The sequence below is a fragment of the Perognathus longimembris genome, chromosome 10 (genome assembly GCF_023159225.1).
Source record: "Perognathus longimembris pacificus isolate PPM17 chromosome 10, ASM2315922v1, whole genome shotgun sequence".
Classification (NCBI taxonomy): Eukaryota; Metazoa; Chordata; class Mammalia; order Rodentia; family Heteromyidae; genus Perognathus; species Perognathus longimembris.
In genome coordinates this window covers 48,769,126-48,788,730 of record NC_063170.1, presented here as the reverse complement: position 1 = coordinate 48,788,730, position 19,605 = coordinate 48,769,126, and the positions used below count along the sequence as shown (strand labels likewise).

Genomic DNA, 19,605 nt, shown 5'->3' with positions numbered 1-19,605 from the left:
AACTGAAAGACAGAAAGTGCAGGAAGAACTCTCCAATCTTCCCCTGAAGTAGGTCATGAGCTCCTTGTGTGAGAGATGCTCAGAGGAACACTAATGGAACACCCAAATATATAGGGATGCTGAAAAGAATCTGAAAATAGGCACTGATAGCGTTCTCCTCTTTGCCACCTTAATTCTATACCTTTGTCTTATCACACTTCCCACCAACTTTCCATTCTCCATCAAACCTAGTATGAAAGTGCTCAGTGTAAGTTGGATACAGGAGGCTCATGTTTCGAATCCTAGCTACTCAGGGGGCTGAGATATGAGGATCACAAAGCCAGCATGGGCAAACAAATCCTTGAGACTCTTCAATTAATTGGCATAATGCCAGAACTGGAAGCTCATGTGATGGAGCACCCATTTTGAAAGAAAAGGCTAAGCAAGAGTGTGTAGCCCTGAGTTCAATCTCCAATACCAGAACAACAAAGAGCTCAGTTTAAACATTTCCTTATAAAGGTTCCTCATTGTGTAAAACATAGATGAGATAAATTGGTATGTTTTTCTCTGGCTAGTCTGTCTTTTACTACAAAAGAACAGAAGGGAAGGTTATTTTCCTTTACTTCATTTACCTTCTAGAACTCCTATACTTTATACAATGTAAAATTGATAATATCTGTGAAGCTATCACAGTATAGAATCTGAGAGTGTTCCAGGAGCTTCTGGAATCAAGTCAGAATGACAAGGCAAGAAGCTATCCCTTAGGATTCGGATGGTGATGGGGCTCCACACCTCAATGGCTAACAGAGGATGCACTGTCATCTCAGCAGAAAGCAAAAGCATGGGGAGCAGTCACTATAGTAACCGGGTGAAGAGCCATGTTTGAGGATTCAAAATCATCTCACACATGTCACTCATTTCCTATTACTGATGTCAGGCCCGGATGTCTGGGTGGGACCCAGCTTGCTCTCTGGCTCTGTCACTTCTAGCACCACAGGCTTGGACCCACTCAGGAGCCTCTTAGCCCAAGTTTCCTGCTCTGTAAAAAACAATTCCCTCTCAGGGTTGTTGAGACAATGAAATGAGACAATTAAACTATGGAAAAGTCCAATAATGCAGTGCCTGGCGTGAAGTCAGCACACAATAAATTGGTAGCTCTTATTATAATAACTAATTGCTGTACTTCAGATTTGAAAAGATAAATATAGAAATGAAACTCTGGCAGGCAGCAGGAGAACTGGGCTGAGAGAGGGACTTTTGAGACTGATGATTTGATTGTTCCAAGAAGACCTCCTAAAACCACCATTTATTTTGGTTGCACACTGAATATTGTCCATGCTAATAATTGCTGTGAATAATTAAGGAACAATGGCTTTCACTGATGTTCTTGAAGCATTTGTGTGATTGGCTAAATATATCTCTTTTTTTTTCTTTTCTTTTCTTTTTAATTCCAGACCTGGGCCTTGATCTCAGAGCCTGGACACTGTCCCTGCTTATGGCTAGCACTCTACCTCTTGAGCAGTGCCACTTTTGGCTTTTTCTATATATGTGATGCTGAGGAATCGAACCCAGGGCTTCATGTATGTGAAGCAATCACTCTACCATTAGGCCATCCCAGCCCCCCTAAATATATCTCTTTATAACCCTTTTGGTATTAAGCTACACAAAACCTGAACTCCTAACATCATGATATTAAGTTGGCAGAGTGATGTAATTATACAAAGTAACAAACAGGAAAATAATAACTCTGTTTCAGTAAATACTTAAGTAATAATTGAGAAGAAATGGCATCTTTACCTTGGCTGATTTTTCAGGGACAGGAAGGTACAGGGATTTAAACTCAGAGCTTCATTTTTGCTAGGCAGCACTCTACCAATTGAGCCAAATGCCTCTAATCCTCCAACCTTCATACCCCAATTTTTGTTAAATTGGGTGTGTAAAGTTCATATAGAAGCTAGGTGCTGGGCTGGCAATCCACAGGTATGTATTATAGGCTGTAAATCTGACTGGCACAATACAGTTTGATTTTCTTTTTCCTAAGTATATACCATTATGCATACCATCCAGTGTATACCATCCAGTTTTAGAATCTTCCATCTTTCCAGAAAGTTCCCCTGTTCAAAGTCATTCCTGATGAAGGTCAATCCTATTTCTACCCTCAGCCCTAAGCAAACACTGACTTTTTTTCTGTCTCTAGAGTTTGCCTTTACTAATATTTTTGTATCAGTGGATGCTTACAATAGTGGACACATGATAATTGTCTTTTATGTTATCACTGGTTTTTTTAATCATAAATATAGAGATCTGAATATTAACAGATAAGAGTTTCCCAAGCCTACAATATAAAATTACTTTAGAAGGTGTATCACCAGCTATTTGGTATCTCCATTGTGTATTTTTAGTAAAGGTAACAACTTACATGATTTGAACTGAAACTAAAGGATATTGGTTTGGCTTTTTAATAAGACACATGAAAATAACCAGAAGATCAAGCCCATGATGTCACAGACACATTGTTTAGATCTAGAGTAGGCTTAAAAATCAGTGTAAAAAAACACATTAATAAACAACACAAATCAGCACAGATAACAAAAAAGTTAAACTATGCATATGATTAAAGCCAGTAAAACAGTAAGCTTAGATTTTAAAAAGTTCCTGTGAGCTCTCAAATTCTCTGCACATAGTCTTAAAAACAATCAGAATTCATTGACAATTTCAATAGTTTTATTTACTGAATACCTTCTAGGTGCTTCTAGGTAAATGTTATTTAGAGCTTCTACTCATTACTCATTTTGTTCTCTCATTACTCATTTTGTTCCCTGTATTTACATTATAAATACTTCTTTTTCCCCTCCTTAAAATTACATATATAGTATGTATTTATGCCCACTTGACAAAAAAAGTAAAAATCATCATGAAAATTAAGGTCTACATCCTTAGTCCAATTGTGTGTGTGTGTGTGTGCGCGCGCACACACACACACTCCCAATCTTGTTTCTTGAACTGAGGGCCTGGATTCTTGCTCTAAGCTTTTTGGTTCATTATTAGCTCTCTACCACTTGAGCCACAGCTCCACTTCTGGCTTTTTTTTTTTTTTTTTTTTTTTTTTTTTTTTTGGTACTTAACTGGAGATAAGAGTCACCTGGACTTTTCCTGCCCAAGCTGGCTTCAAACTGTGATCATTAGAACTAAGTTGCCTGAATAGCTAGGATTACAGGTGTGAGCCACCAGTGCCCACCTAATTGTACTTAATATCTAACATACTAGAAATTAGATTCCAGTACCTCAGTTTAAGAAGGTCTACCTAATATCAATAGTTCTCAAAGGACTTCTATGTTAAAAATAAATAAGAAAATATCAGCAGAGCCTTAAAAGCATTCATGTAGTGCTGAGCTGCCTTCTCCAATCCAGTTAATGAAGGGAGTGCAGGAGTAAACAGAACAGAGCTCTGACCCTGAGAAAGTTAATGATGAATTTGGTGAAACAAAGACAAGAATAGGAAGATTAGAAACAGTGAAGTTGGATAAACAGTCCCCAGGGGATGAGGTGATATTCTGTAAAGCAAGATTACACAATTGTAGAAGCAGCTGCTACCAAGATTTTGAACTAACCAGAGGAACAAGAGTTCAGGGGGATGAGAGAAACTATGTTTGCATGATGAGGGATTTGACTCAAGAGAGGATAGAATTTAGACTGGAAGAGGAGAAAGGAGAATGGTTCTAGCAAATCAAAAGCACAATAAGAGGAAGGCATATTCCAGGACCAATAAGTTGACCTCCTAACTAGTTGAAAAGGGTAAAAAATTAGAAACATGTACAGAAGACCTGATTCCAGAGTTGACCATCCACCAACAACTATGAACTGGACACCATAAACATAAAGAGATACAATCAGAATGTTAAGGTTGCCCCGGTCCATTGTGAAATATATGCAGCATAGATAAAAGCATGGATGGATGGATATATGGATGGATGGATGGATGGATGGATGATGGAAAACAGGAAAAGGGGTTTTATGCTATGTCTGACACCCATCCCTATGATATAAAGTTCAATATTATGGCTGGTCAGATTGGAAAGTCTTCAAATGCCCTAATCACCAGGACCTCTCTCTGATCTATTGGATAAAGCTCCTTGTCAGTCAACTCTCATTACCAGGAACAGGTAATAGTTACTTGCTCTGCTCCCTTTGGGAAGTGAACCCCATGGAGTTATTGCAGGAAGTCAGTTACTGCCTCCTACAGGAACCAAGGACCACCTTACCCTCTTGATACTACTTGTTCTTCCACACATCCTGTTCACTCCATTTTTTTTGGTATAACCATATATCATGTGATCCTCCCTTCAGTAGATGTGATTAATAAATACTTGTCAGTTTCACCTGTCCAGTGTCAGGTGTTGTGCACTTGGTCATTCCATAGCTTTAATAACAATGCTTTCTGCACTAACAAAGTGAAGAGGCAGTAATCAATTTTTCCTTTGTTAATAAAACCTGGATTTAAAAAAAAAAATAAAACCTGGATTTTATTCAAGGACTTAATGCAGGAATGGTCATCTCATCTTAGCTCAGAGATAAATCCTAATTGGCTCTAGTCCGGCTCATTAACATGTAAGGATAGATCTGATGGGAGGTTTCTGGGGGAGATTTTGTGGTTCTGAAGAAAAGAAAACTGGGGGAAAAAAACCCTACTGTTCTATCTCTGTACAGGGCTCCCTATCTGAGTTTTTACTTTCTGCAGTTCTAATTTCCTATAGTCAACCCTGGATCAAAACTATTAAATGGAAAAATATCGGAAGTAATCAATCCATAAGTTTTAAGTTGTTGTCTTTCTGAAAGTCTGTTGTCATTCTACTCTAACCTTCCTAGATCATGAATCATCCCCTTATTCAGTATATAGCTTACCTGTTAGTCACATAGTAGCTGCCTTGGTTATCAGGTTGACTGTTGCTGTTTTTCAGTGCTTGTGTTCCAGTAACCTTTATTTTACTTAACAAGGGCACTAAAGTACACAAGTAATGATGTTGGCTATTGGGTTATGCCAAAGAGAAGTTGTAAAGATCTTCCTTTAAACAGGTAAAGGTGTTCAACTTAAGAAAAACAAATCATGCTGTGGTTGCTTAGATCTACAATTTGAAAGTGACATTTTGAAAGTGAAAGCATATTCACATTGTCTTCATATTATTACAATTTGTCCATTTTATTGTTGTTGTTTTTAATCTCTTTACTTAAAGAGAAAGTGTCCCCGAGGTTTCAAGCATCCATGGGGGCGGGGAGAGGGTCATAAAATACATTCCCCACAAATGATGGACACAACTATATGTAGATGTGTCTAGTCATGATGTTTGTACTCACTGTTCCAGTTAATAGGAACCATGAGCAGATAGAACCTACTCTAGAGGGAGCTGAAAGAAAGATGGAAAAATCTGGGTCTTTACTGGCCACCAATGAACCACTGACCCTTATTGTTATTCCATTTAGGATCAACATTCTCCCTTTCTTGCAACTGAATGCATCTTATTGAACATGAGCTTAAAAGCTTAAAATCCAGCTTAAAAGCTGGATTGGTAAACTTGAATCTTAATTCCACCCAAAGGAATGGCATCCTGTACCCAGAGAGTTCACTTAAGGACTTTGAAGTTCAAATTGTAGACACATTCTGTTTTATAAAATGAAATGTTTCCATATTTAGAATGGAAAATACAATCAATTAAGATCTTTAAACATCATGCTCTCGCTCAGCTTTCTGGCTCACAGCTAGTGTTCTCCCACTTGAGCCAAGCCCAGGAAACTTCATTTTTGTTTATTTCTGTCCTATTCTTTTTTTTGGGGGGGGGGCAGTCCTGGGACTTGAACTCAGGGTATAGGCACTGTCCATGAGCTTCTTTTTGCCCATGGCTAGTGCTCTATCACTTGAGCCACAGCACCACTTCCAGCTTTTTCTGAGTCCTTTGTTGGAGATAAGAATCTCAGGTATCTGAATTGGGGGAGGGAAGGGGAACAACAAAATGGTGAGACAATGGACAAAAGGTGAACCAATGCAACACAGACACTCCCAAGACAACATGTTGGATTTCCATGTTCATTTAACTTTACAACTTGGGAGAAGAGGACTTGGGGTGGGGGGAAGGGAAAGCGGGAGAAAAATGAGGGAGAGGGTAATGTAATAGGGAGGTCAGATCTGGCCAGCGCCATCATTGGCTGTTGAGGGGTGTCAGATTGACTCCATCTCAGATTAGTTAAAGAGAGCAAAAGGTTGGAGCTGGGGATATGGCCTAGTGGCAAGAGTGCTTGCCTCGTATACATGAGGCCCTAGGTTTGATTCCCCAGTACCACATATACAGAAAATGGCCAGAAGGGGCGCTGTGGCTCAAGTGGCAGAGTGCTAGCCTTGAGCAAAAAGAAGCCAGGGACAGTGCTCAGGCCCTGAGTCCAAGCCCCAGGACTGGCCAAAAAAAAAAAAAAAAGAGAGCAAAAGGCGACTCCATCTTCACTAAGATCTCCCCCACCCTATCCAGGGAAGTTCCCCTTCGCTGTGATAAGATTGTGTAAACTGCTTGACCAACCTGAGTTGTGGAACATTCAAGGTTAAACCTGTGCCCTCCCATGAGTAGGTATATCCGCCAGCATCATGTGAGCCCCACCAAATCCAAATCCAAGGGCCATGTCTAACTAAAATGACAGGTTGGTTCAAACAGTTACTATGAGGCAGACTAACTCCATTGGCCACCTGCGAGTGACCTGGCATGCTCTGTAAGTGTTGTAACCTCTTTGGCCACCTGCCTGTGGCAGGCTTGACCATGTGGTATTTGCCTTTATAATCCCACCTGGAGCATGGCCCAGGGCGTGTGGTCCCAGCTCCTGAATCTGAGCCGTTACCCTGCCCGGTCAGTATACTTTTTACTTCCCCAATAAATCCATCTTTTTACTTGAGACTGTCACTGAGTGGTGGACTCTTGGAGGGATGGGGGATTTCCCCCCAGCTTGGACCCCATTACATTATGGTCCCCTTCCTTGGGGGGACCCATTACAGGTAACAATGTTCAACAAGAAATGTACTCATTACCTTATGTATGTAACTGTAACCCCTCTGTAAATCACCCTGACAATAAAATTAAATTTTAAAAGAGAGAGAGAAAAAGAGGCTCCTGGCCTTTCCTGTCCCCAGATGGTTTGAAACTGCAATTTTCACATCTCAGCCTCCTAAATTGCTAGGATTAGAGGCATGAGGTACCAGTGCCTGGCTATCTTTCATTTTTAACAAGTATATTTTTCTTACTGATAATAATTATTCTTATAATTACCAACATGTTAAATTATTTTATTTAAATATTTTAATACATTTAGTTCATCCATTTATTTTATTTTATTTATTTATTTTATTTATTTATTTTTTTGGCCAGTCCTGGGCCTTGGACTCAGGGCCTGAGCACTGTCCCTGGCTTCCTTTTTGCTCAAGGCTAGCACTCTGCCACTTGAGCCACAGCGCCACTTCTGGCCATTTTCTATATATGTGGTGCTGGGGAATCGAACCCAGGGCCTCATGTATACGAGGCAAGCTCTCTCGCCACTAGGCCATATCCCCAGCCCAATCATCCATTTGTTTTAAAATATAGTACCATACATGTAAGTTTATAGAATGCCCCCAAACTAGACATAAGATCTGCCCTTTGACAATGCGACTCCACCTTTGGCTGGAATGTAAGCTTAAAATTCCCACCCACCCAAGAAATAAGATCTGCCCTTTGGCCATGTGACTCTGCCCTGGCTGATGATACCTGAGGGAGAGGCGGAGCACCTCCCACCTTAGTTGCATGAAGGTATAAAGACCCCCTGAGAGAGAGTTCCGGTGCCATCTTCCTTTACTCCTCTGTGGGAACTTGGCCTTGCCGGCCACTCTTTTGCTCTACGTGACTTTGTCTATGGTCTGTGGTTTTCTGGGATACTTTTCCTTTCAATACATATGTGTAATATGTACATATTTTAAATAATTGTGAAAAGCCTTGCCAAAATGTATGCTAACTTTATTTACAAATGTGCTACACATTAATATACTCTAAAATTGTTCATAATTTTTAAATTTAGGGGAAAAAAGTTAAAATTGGTCAAATATTCTGATAAGGTTGATGTAATGAACTAGACATTGAACACCTGACCTATTACATATACAATATTACTGAGGTAGGTTCTGTTCATGATCCTATTTTATGGAGGTAAAAACAGGCTCAGAGTGGTGTGATCACATTTGTGGCAAGTGTCAGAGCCAACATTTAAAATCCATTAAGCTGGGCTGGGAATATGGCCTAGCAGTAGAGCGCTTGCCTCGTATACATGAAGCCCTGGGTTCGATTCCCCAGCATCACATAAACAGAAAAGGCTAGAAGTGGCGCTGTGGCTCAAGTGGCAGAGTGCTAGCCTTGAGCAAAAAGAAGCCAGGGATAGTGCTCAGGCCCTGAGTCCAAGGCCCAGGACTGGCAAAAAAAAATCCATTAAGCTGGCCATTGTGGCTCCTGCCTGTAATCCTAGCCATCAGGAGGCTGAGAAAAAAAAGGATGCAGAGTTTGAGACCAACTTGAGTTACATAACAAGACCCTGCCTTAAGAAAGCATACATGCATACACGCATACATACATACATACATACATACATACACTTAACTAACCAGCTAACCAACCAACACAAAACCCTTGCCAAGGCCTTGCAGGACATCCACATGAATGGATTAGCCTGGTAACTGTCTGGGAACTCAAAGGAAACACTGAATCCCAGAAACATCTAGAAATATTTCCCTATGTTTTAGAGATTACCAGCAACCTCTAACTTTTTCTACTACATTTGATACACACACAAAGTACTGGTGAAGTGCCAGACTTTGAAGTCAGGCCCCACTTTACCACGTGAACCCCATTTTACCACATGAGCCCCATTTTAGAATCGAACCCTGAGCCAATCAGATTTGTACCTGTGTCCTAATCTTGCTTGCTTGAACAGCTGATTGTTGTAACCTTGTTCTTTGCCTTTATAAGCCCTGTGTAATCACAGCTCGGGGCTCCCTCCTAACCTCCGCTGTGTCGGTGGGTAGGACGAGGCCCGAGTTGCAGCTCGCTTAAATAAAGCCTTGCCTTGCTTTTGCATTTCAGAATGTCTGGGTCTCGGTGATCTTCTTGGTGGTGGTTTCGCGACTTGGCACAACACTGGAAGACGCAAACTCACTTGAGATATGTCATCAATCAGCCAACAAGTATTTATTGAGCTGGCAGCACAGGTCTAGCAGCTGGGTAACTGTTGGGTGAGTTTTATAGTGCCAGTGGGAAAAAGACAGGACTATAGTACTGGACAGGACAAGCTATGAATAACCATAAAGAAAATATTTTTAAATACCCTAGCAATGTTGGGCACCAGTAGCTCACATCTGCGATCCTAGCTACTCAGGAGGCTGATATTTAAGGATCGAGATTTGAAGCCAGCCTAGGCAGAAAAGTACAGAAGTGGAGTTGTGACTCAAAGTGGTAGAACACCAGTCTTGAGCAAACAGTTCAAGCCCTAAACTGACAGAAAAAGAAAAGAAAACCTAGCAAGCTTACAGCTCTAGCACTTCGTTTTCTTTTTACAGTCGTGGGGCTTAAACTCAGGGCCTGGGCACTGTCTCTGAGCTTCTTTTGCTCAAGGCTAGTGCTCTACCACTTGAGCCACAGCGTCACTTCTGGCCTTTTCTGTGTATGTGGTACCGAGGAATTGAACCCAGGGCTTCAAGCATGCTAGGCAAACATTCTACCAATTCTACCACTAAGCCAGATTCCCAGCCTCTAGCACTTTTTAAATATCTAAAATGCACTGCACATTGCTTATAACTAAGGAGTTGGAGTCTACAGTCAAAAAGACTAGAGTTCAAATTCATGTTTTCACCACTTGAATGAATTTATCCCACCAAGTTCCAGTTTTCTGATCTATGAGTTAGAACTAACACTAACACTGTACTTGAAAGGTGACTGTGCCAGGTCCAGTTTATGATCAATGGACATTACAGAATATTAGTTATTAACATTATTCGTTTTGAGCCAGGCACCAGTGGCTCATGCCTGTCTGTAATCCTGGCTACTCAGAAGACTAAGAGCTAGAGGATTATGGTTCAAAGCCAGCCTGGATAGAAAAGCCTTCCAGACGCTATCTCCAATTAACCTGTAAAATGCTATATTAGAGGTGTGGCTCAAGTGGTAGAGTGCAGTATGAATAAGAAAGCTGGTCAGTGGTGTGAGGCCCTGAGTTTAAGCCCCAAGAATGGTCCAAAATAATAAAAATTTCTTTTGGAAAAAAAGTAAATGTTTGAAAGGAAATGCATTCATAACCTGACTTACGTAATTTTAATCCCTCTGTATCACTTTTATAACAACAACACAGTAAATTATTAAAAAAAAAAAAAAACAAGTAAACGCTGTGGGGGGCCAGTGGCTCATGCCTATAATCCTAACTACTCAGGAGGCTGAGAACTGAGCTGGGCAGGAAAGTCCATCAGGCTCTTATCTTCAATTAACCAGCAGAAAACTGAAGTGGAGCTGTGGCTCAAATAATAGAGGGCTAGCCTGGAGGGCTAGCCTTAGAGCACAAAAGATCAGGGACTGCATCCAGGCCTTGAGTTCAAGCCTCAGGACCACACGCACGCGCGCGTGCGCACACACACACACACACACACACACACAATGTCTACAATTCCTCATCTAGAAAGTGCTGGTTTAAAAGCAAGAGCTGGCGTCTGGCCTGGATCTGGGGGAAGGTATTAATCCACACAGCTGGTTCTTCCTGTTTTCCTTTCTCCCTTCCTCCCAAACAAGAAAGGAGCCAACTTTGAGAATATTGTTCAAACTCAAGAAGCCTGTGGAAGGTGGTACAAGCAGCCATGGAGACCACTTCATAAAAGAACCCAGGAGAACAAGAAAACAGCCACAAACCCCCGGAACTGAGAAGATCACATGGGCAAAACCAACCCCTTACATAGCTACTTGGCCTGAAGACCCGGAGGGGATTGCTCCTCGCCCCTTACCTTGGCCTCCCTCAGCTTCAGGATTGTGGGCGACTTGGTCTGTAGGTTTGTGTTGCTGGAAAGGAATGCCCAGGGAAGCCTACAGTTAAGTTTTCCCACCAGGCTAGCACAGCAGAAGGCTGGGCTCTGAATTAAGTTCTAGAAAAGAAAGCTTCATTTCTTGTCCACCTGAGATGTGGACTGCGTTTCAGACCAGTTCAAGCTAGTTACTTTACCCCAGGATACAAAGGCTCACACATCCAGCCCAGAGCAGCAAAGAAGATAAACAACAGGCCCATGACCAGAAGATGTCCTGGCAGCCTGGCTCAAACAAGGGGAAGCAAATGAAGAGGGGACAAAAGAACAAATAAACCTGCCTGGCAGAAAACCACCAGCCATTCACACCCAACTCTTATTAAATCCAGGGATTTGGGTTTGCAGCTAGGGTGAGCAATTAAAACTGTTTAGCTGTGACACCTCTTCAGTTTAAATTGAAGAAGGCATAAGGCCTGTGAAGTGGTGGATTTGACACAGCAGCCTTGGGTGTAAGCATCTGACTCAGTCTGACCCTTGGGGTGAGGGGAGATGGCAGCTCAGGTTTCACCATTAACCCCCAAGCCCTGCTGTGACTGTCAGTTCTTTTCCAGAAACAAATGGAACAAAGGAAATCTTTAACACTGCGTTGACAGCCAAACCCAGGCTTATGAAGGCTCAGGCCACAGAGACAGCTCTGTTCTCCCCAGGTTCACTAGCAAAAGTGAGCCCCTTCTCAAATGAACCAGAACCTAGATGTTCATGTTTTCATCACCTTAACATTTACATTCTGAAAGCCTGGGGAAATGGATTTTTGCCATGAGAGAACATTAACCTTTGGTGAGCAAAGTCTGGGCTGTCTTCAAATGCCTAGCCAAAACAAAAAAGAAGTATTCCTGATCTGCAGTCTAGCCTCAAGTCTATGGGAAAGGTCAAAAGAGATCTGACAGTGGGGTAATCTCAGTAGCTGCCATCTAACTCAATATGATGGGAGGGTGGAGGAGGTAGGAGGTGGGGTGAAGAGCTCGGACTGGGACCACAGTCCATGTTATCTGCCTCAGACCTAATCATTTCCTGCAGTAATGAACATCTGTTGGTGATTATATGCAGAGCCGGGCCACAGCCTACACTATGTACATCAAATAAACCCTAAATTCTCTCACACCTTCCAACTTCCCCTATGCACATCAAGGAAGTCCTGGTTCTCTCTCACCACCTCCTAGAAACAGAGGTATGAGCTCCAGTCAGACAATAGGATACTTCCAACCAAGTCCTACAGTCACTGAAACTACAGTTTTCCACCCCAGGCCCATGGACTCCAGGAGTTTTTCACATGGCAGGTCTGCCCACTCAACCCTATACACCAAATGAAGAGATAATAATGGTGAAAGGAAAAAAAAATGGTGGGGAGTGGGAAAAGGAGGTTTATTCCATGGCATATGCAAACCATAGTAAACATTTCAGCTCATCTTCAGCCATTTTCTGGAGACAGACATGAGCTATAGGTTTGAATAGTCAAAGAATTAGGAGCAAGGGGGGAAAAGTAAGCCATCAATACCTGGGAGGTGGTCTGTTTCTTTTATATTCCAAGATAGCTATAAATTGACTTCAGGAGAGAATGGTTTGGGGCAAAGGACATAGATACTAAATGCAGGCTAAGATGCCTAGCATTTACCCTGGCCAAGTAGAGAGTCAGTGCTTTTTAGCAAAAGTAGTTTATGTTATACAATATCTAAGCACCTGTTACATCTCTCAACCCCAATATGTCAACCCCAAATATGTCTCTTTGGCATACGGTGATGGAGGTGAAGGCAACAGCAGATGCAGGAGATCCTCCTGCCCTTGCTTTGCTTCTCTGAAAGCCAGAACTCAAAGTATCCTGTCCCCCTTTTCTACAAGTGAGAACAAAGTATCCACCGAGGACAACTTTAGACCTTGCTCAGCCTGGAGACCACACTGAAGGAATCTCTGATTAAACTTTGCTACTTAGCCTTTCTCTGCCATGGACTTACCGCCCCCCCCCCCCCCCACCCCTAAGGATTGCCACCCTCAAAGACTTATTTGTTTTTGTGGCAATACTGGAATTTGAATTCCATCCCTTGTACTTGATAGGCAAGCATTCTATCCCTGGAACCCTATCTCCAGTCCCTTAAAGCCCTTTCCTTTGTCTTGTCACTTCTCTAAAAATCTACCATTCTTTGTTGAAAATGCTGAACAAGCTGCAACTGAAAGCTACCTCTTTGAACACTATTTATTCCCTGGATATCTCCTTTGTATATCTGAACTAGTCCATGTTAATATACTTGTGTTTTTCTGTTGTTAATCAGTCTTTGGTTACAAAGATCTATCCCAACTAAGAATTTAGGAAGGAAGAAGAAAAAATATTTTTGCTTCTCCTCTTCTTGCCCAAATATGTCCATGACTACTACATTGATTCTGCCCTAAGAACAGCTGATTCTAAACAGAGCCACCATCCTAATGATCAGCTTGCCCGGTGACCCATTCATCATGGACCAATTTGCATAATAAACAGATTGCTTCAAATTCAAACATTTCAGTTCAAACTCAAAAAAAATCTCAGGCTTTGCAGTGTTTTTTTTTGTTTGTTTTTGTTTTTGTTTTTTTTTTTAATCTTCATTTGGCTGTCCTATTGCTTTGGGTTTTGTTGTTTGCATTTGGCCACCCTTTTGGCATTTTTTTTTTTTTTATTGGCCAGTCCTGGGCCTTGGACTCAGGGCCTGAGCACTGTCCCTGTCTTCCTTTTGCTCAAGGCTAGCGCTCTGCCACTTGAGCCACAGCGCCACTTCTGGCTGTTTTCTGTATATGTGGTGCTGGGGAATCGAACCCAGGGCCTCATGTATATGAGGCAAGCTCTCTTGCCACTAGGCCATATCCCCAGCCCCTTTTGGCATTTTTAAGGATTTAAAAGTTAATGTCCTCTAAAAGTTGTTTCCTCTGTTAAATTTTGTATTTCTGATTAAAGTTTTATGAATTGTGTTGCCTTTTACAAAGAATGAAATTGTTTATTGTTATAGGAGTCTTCTGATATATCAATCTTTAAACACTGTAAAGGATCTTTCAGCAAGTATATAAAATGACTCTTTCTTCAAAGCCTTATTTTAATAGTAAGAGACCCTTCCAGAGTATGAAGCTCAAGTTACAAAATTTAGAAGTTAATCTTTCTCTTTCAAGCACAAAATGAGTACCCTTGGCAAGAATTGATCTGATTTTAATAATGGAATGAGACTAGCACAGCTCTTAGCAATTAATTGTAACTAGTATTGGACTACTATGTGTTGGGAAAATGGAGGAGAAAGGAAAAGGAATAGGCCGGACTCAATCATCAACAGGTGAGGACTGTTTATTGAAGAACAGTGAGGGGCACAGACCTTCCTGTGGGCTTGGAAGTTGTGGGATTGGAGGTTGTACAAGGGGGTGAATTTGGGACCAGGTTTATATGGGGTCTGAGGGAGGAGGCAGGTTATAGAAAGCACCACTAGGTCTAGGAAGTTGAGGCCCACAAAGGGTTGTTTATAGCTGGGCCTAGGTGAAATGTCCTGCCTGCATATCAAAGCAGGTTCCCCATATTGAGGTTTTGCCTGGTGCCTACATATCAAAGCAGGTTTGCCTCTTAAGGTTCCTGCCTAGAGTCTGTATGGGCCTGAGGCAATAGGGTGGGGGTCAATCCATCTTTGGATACATATAAAGAATGGGCCTAAAGGAGAGAGGCAAGTCCTTCACGATGGATAAAAATATTCTACACCAGGTAAGACCCAATCATCAAAAGGGGTGTGGCTCCAGTGGGAGAGTGCAAGAAATCCGGAACTCTGGGACTCAGGAGTTCCAGGACTGCAGTGTACCAAGGCTATGATGGGTGGAGCTCGGTGATACAATGCTTGCCTAACATGCAAAAGGCCGTGGGTGTGTATATGTATATGTACTTGAAGATGGTTCTAAATGACTAAGGTCCCCTACATGATCTTAATATCAGGAGCGCGAGGGCAAATTATTCCACAGTCAGACAGATCTTCACAGGGAATCTTAGGGCAGAGTCCAAGTCTGGGTCACAGGTCAGGGGTGCAATGTGTTGGTCATCCCAGTTTTCCAGCAAAAAGTTAAGTTGATGAGTGTTAGGGTTTTTTTAAAGTAGGTAGCCGGTAATGGAGAACACCACGCGGTATTCAGGCAGGAGAGAACGTTTACTACCGAACTGCTGGCCTGTGGCCGAGATGATCCATGGCCAGAAAGAAGGTAGAGAGAGAGAGTGACCCCCACCCAGCCCTGCCTTATATCTAGGGCAGGGGCAAGGGGTGTGGCCAGGTGGATTAGGATGTGACCTCAGGGAAAGGGGAGGTAACTGCCTCCAGGTCTGCAGGTTACCCAGGTAACTGGGTGGAGACTTAATGAGGTGGGGGCATCTACATGGAGCCCTCAGGGAGAGGACCTAACGAAGAGGAAAGAATTATTGTTCTGATAAGCCAAGACATTAAACACAACAGGCTAAACCTCGTGGGCCAACAAAGAAATTCATCTTGACCTTTCTCTTTTTTACCACGGAATGTATGTGAAATTTATTTTCTCTAGAAAATGTAGCTCAGATTTTCATGTGTCTTTGGCCTACTGCCACTACTAACAGTAGTCAATAACATTTGTATAAAAAGAAAACTGTGGTTGGGAATGTAAAATGGCTGGAAAATAATTTGGCAGTTTCTCAAAAAGCTAAACATATACTTATTCTCCAACCTAGCAAGTGTATTCTTGGGCATTTATCCCAGAGAAATGGAAACTTATGTTCACACAAAAACCTGCCCATGATTGTTCATAGCAGCTCTGTGTGTAATAACTCCAAACTGGAAACAACCCAAACCTTCTGCAACAGGTGAACCTCTGAACACATTGTGGGACATTCATGGAAAGGAACTAAATACTTGTACAAGTAACAACTGGCAGGGATTATCCAGGGCATTATGCTAAGTGGGAAAACCAATTTCACTTTACCTAACAGTCTCAACAACATCAGAGCTGAGAACTGGTTAATATTTGGCAGGGGAAAAAGAGCTGGTGCAGCTACCCTTCCTTGGTCAGCACAAAAGAGATCTCTGTGATGATTGAATAGTTCTGTATCTCCACTATGGGAGTGGTTAACCAATTCTCGTTCTGCAATGTGATAAAATAGCACAGAACCATACACACACACACACACACACACACACACACACACACACACACACACACACACACGCTGTACCTGTGTCAATTTCCTGGTTTTGTAGCTATATGAGCTGGGAGAAACCAGGTCAAGGGTACAATTTTTGCTGTCTTCTAGGAAGAATTATTTCAAAATGCAAAGATATTTTTTAAAAAAAAAACCTAAAATTGTGGTTGGGACTACCATTTTCTTTCTCAAGTTTTCTTTTATAACCATTCTATAGAAATTCTTATAAGATGGAAAAGACAGCCATGTCTCTCATACGTAGAAAGCTTCTTTACTCTTTTTACATCTTTGTGATCCTCCATGTTATAATTACTTTTTTATTTTTTCTTCCATTTTATATCTTTTAGTCTAGATCATAACCATAAATATTTGAATTTTTTTTTTTTTTTTTTTTTTTTTGCCAGTCCTGGGCCTTGGACTCAGGGCCTGAGCACTGTCCCTGGCTTCCTTTTGCTCAAGGCTAGCACTCTGCCACTTGAGCCACAGCGCCACTTCTGGCCGTTTTCTGTATATGTGGTGCTGGGGAATCGAACCCAGGGCCTCATGTATACGAGGCAGGCACTCTTGCCATTAGGCCATATCCCCAGCCCCTATTTGAATTATTTTTGTGTGTATGATAAGTTATTAGAAACAGCCACCATGGCTGGGTGCTAGTGGCTCATACCTATAATCCTAGCTACTCAGGAGGTTAAAGTCTGAAGATCACTGTTTGAAGCTAGCATGAGTAGGAAAGTTCTGTTTGCTAGGCAGGCTTTCTATCACTTGAGCCACGCCTACAGCCCTCTTTGCTCTAGTTTTTTATATAGGGTCTCATGTTTTTGCCCAGAACTAGCCTCTAATCATGTGTCACTATACTCAATTTATTTGTTGAGATGGGGTTTTACTAATTTGCTGCCTCTGCTAGTCTCAAATCTTTATCCTCCTGACCTGTGCCTCCCGAGTAGTTGGAATTACAGGCCTGGAAACTCAATAAACAAAAAACTTAAGAACCTCAACACTCTGAGAGAAGATATTTATATACATATTAAAAATGGCAAAAAAATTTAGTCTACTTCAAGTAACTATACATATTCAACATTGGTAAAAATGGTATTTCTATGATTAAACTAGTCATTTGTTGGTGTTGATATAAATTTTTAAAAAGAATGAACTCACTATTTTAATATAGTTTATTTTTACATAGACCTAAAGATTATGTGAAATCTTAGCACCCTAAATATAACCACCACACAAAGGAAAGAGTGCTGTTACTGTGAAATCAGAGAGAAATCTTCCAGCCTCAGCAATAAAAATTCAATCAATAAAATCAATTCTAATGTACTAAACAAATGGTTTTCCTTTAGGACATTAAAAAAATCTAGTCAGGTAATCAGCATCAAAGTATTTGAGATACTAAGTGTCTCCTTTGTGTCTCAAAAAGGGTTATTTTCTCCATTCTCTAAAGCTTAGAAAACCATGTATGGGCTAAGCCTCCCTGAACAACCTTTCCCTCCTTCAGCCTATAGTGCTGCAAAACCAAAATGTGGGCTCTATGTCTGAGTTTTTCAGCCCACAAAAAATGTGGCTAAGGCTATAGAGCAGAGTGTTAATACTTTGAGAAGGCCACACATTTCACAAGTCAACAGCCCTAACAGAGGTGTCTATGTCTTCTGCTGCTGGGGCTACAATCAAGCTAGCAGGGCGCCCTCTATGGGTGAGTGTGGGCAACAAAATAGAGGTTAAGCCTCTAATCTGAAAATCCACATACGAAATACTTCAAAATCCAAACATTTTTGAGGATTATACTTTAGGACACAAGTAGAGAACTCCATACCTAGCCTCACGTGACAAGAGGCAGTCAAAACACTGTGCACAGGGGCTGGGGATATGGCCTAGTGGCAAGAGTGCCTGCCTCATATACATGAGGCCCTGGGTTCGATTCCCCAGCACCACATATACAGAAAACGGCCAGAAGGGGCGCTGTGGCTCAAGTAGCAGAGTGCTAGCCTTGAGCAAAAGGAAGCCAGGGACAGTGCTCAGGCCCTGAGTCCAAGGCCCAGGACTGGCCAAAAAAAAAAAAAAAAACACTGTGCACTAAAAAAATACATAAAATTACCTTCAGGCCAGGTGCTGGAGGATCATGTCTATAGTCCTAAGCCATGCAGAAGCCTAAGATCCGAGGACTGTGAATCAAAGCCAGCCTGGGCAGGAAATTCCACGAAACTATTATTTTTACTAAACTACAAAAAAAATCTGGAAGTGGAGCTGTGGCTCAAGTGGTAGAGTGCTAGCCTTGAGCAAAAAAGCTCAGGGACACCAGCAGGCACTGAGTTCAAGCCCCAGGACTGGCACGCCCGCACATGCACACGTGCACACACACACACACACTGAAGTGCCAGACTTTGAAGTCAGGCCCCATTTTACCACGTGAACCCCATTTTACCACGTGAACCCCATTTTAGAATTGAATCCTGAGCCAATCAGATTTGTACCTGTGTCCTAATCTTGCTTGCTTGAACACCTGATTGTTGTAACCTTGTTCTTTGCCTTTGTAAGTCCTGTGTAATCACAGCTCGGGGCTCCCTCCTAACCTCCGCTGTGTCAGTGGGTAGGACGAGGCCCGAGTTGCAGCTCGCTTAATAAAGCCTTGCCTTGCTTTTGCATTTCGGAATGTCTGAGTCTCGGTGGTCTTCTTGGTGGTGGTCTTGCGACTTGGCACAACAACACAAATTACTTTCAGGCTGTAAATATAAGGTACATATGAAAAATAAGTGAACTTCAGGTTTAGATGTAGGTTCCATCCTCAAGATATCTCATTATATATTCCAAAATTGGTCGGGGTGGGGGGGGAATCCAAAAATCTGAAAACTTCAGTCCCAAACATTTCAGATAAGGGATGCTAAACCTGTAGTCACCTTCATTTGAGAAAAACTATGTGAGAATTTACAATAGCCTACCCTAAACAGCTATGCTACCAATACATTTTCGAAGAGTAAGATTCTTCATTGAGCTGTGCACTATTTCAGGGGCATCTTTAGGAGCCGACCCCATGACAGAAGACACTATGGCAAAATCAGGAACTACAACATTGAAATCACAGTGCCTCAAAGAAGAAAAAGAAGACACTCCTTTTGACACTTCCTTAACCAAAGCCAGAGCATGACAGCCACTGCTGGGAGAACTCCCTGGACTTCTACCACCATGCAAAAGAAATGGCCACTGTGAGAAGGAGTAATGTCTCTGTGGGCAAGGCATGTGTAAAAGTCCTTCTGCTCCAAATCTTGTACTTCATGGATGTTAATAGAGGCTTCATTATATGAGTATGATCAACTATTGACTCCGTCTGCAGCCAAGTTCCTCTTTCCAGAGATTGGACAAAGGATGA

The 19,605-nt window shown here is 41.9% G+C and overlaps 1 protein-coding gene across 1 annotated transcript in view; it reads right to left on the bottom strand.

The window, feature by feature from the left end:
• The window catches only part of Kctd6 (potassium channel tetramerization domain containing 6), a 31,997-nt gene extending 20,654 nt beyond the window's left edge, over nucleotides 1-11,343 (bottom strand). Inside the window, exon 1 of the mRNA XM_048356052.1 lies at nucleotides 11,015-11,343. The gene's annotated coding sequence lies outside the window, so the exon portion shown is untranslated. The remainder of the gene's footprint in view (nucleotides 1-11,014) is intronic.
• Between the last annotated feature and the right edge of the window lie 8,262 nt (nucleotides 11,344-19,605).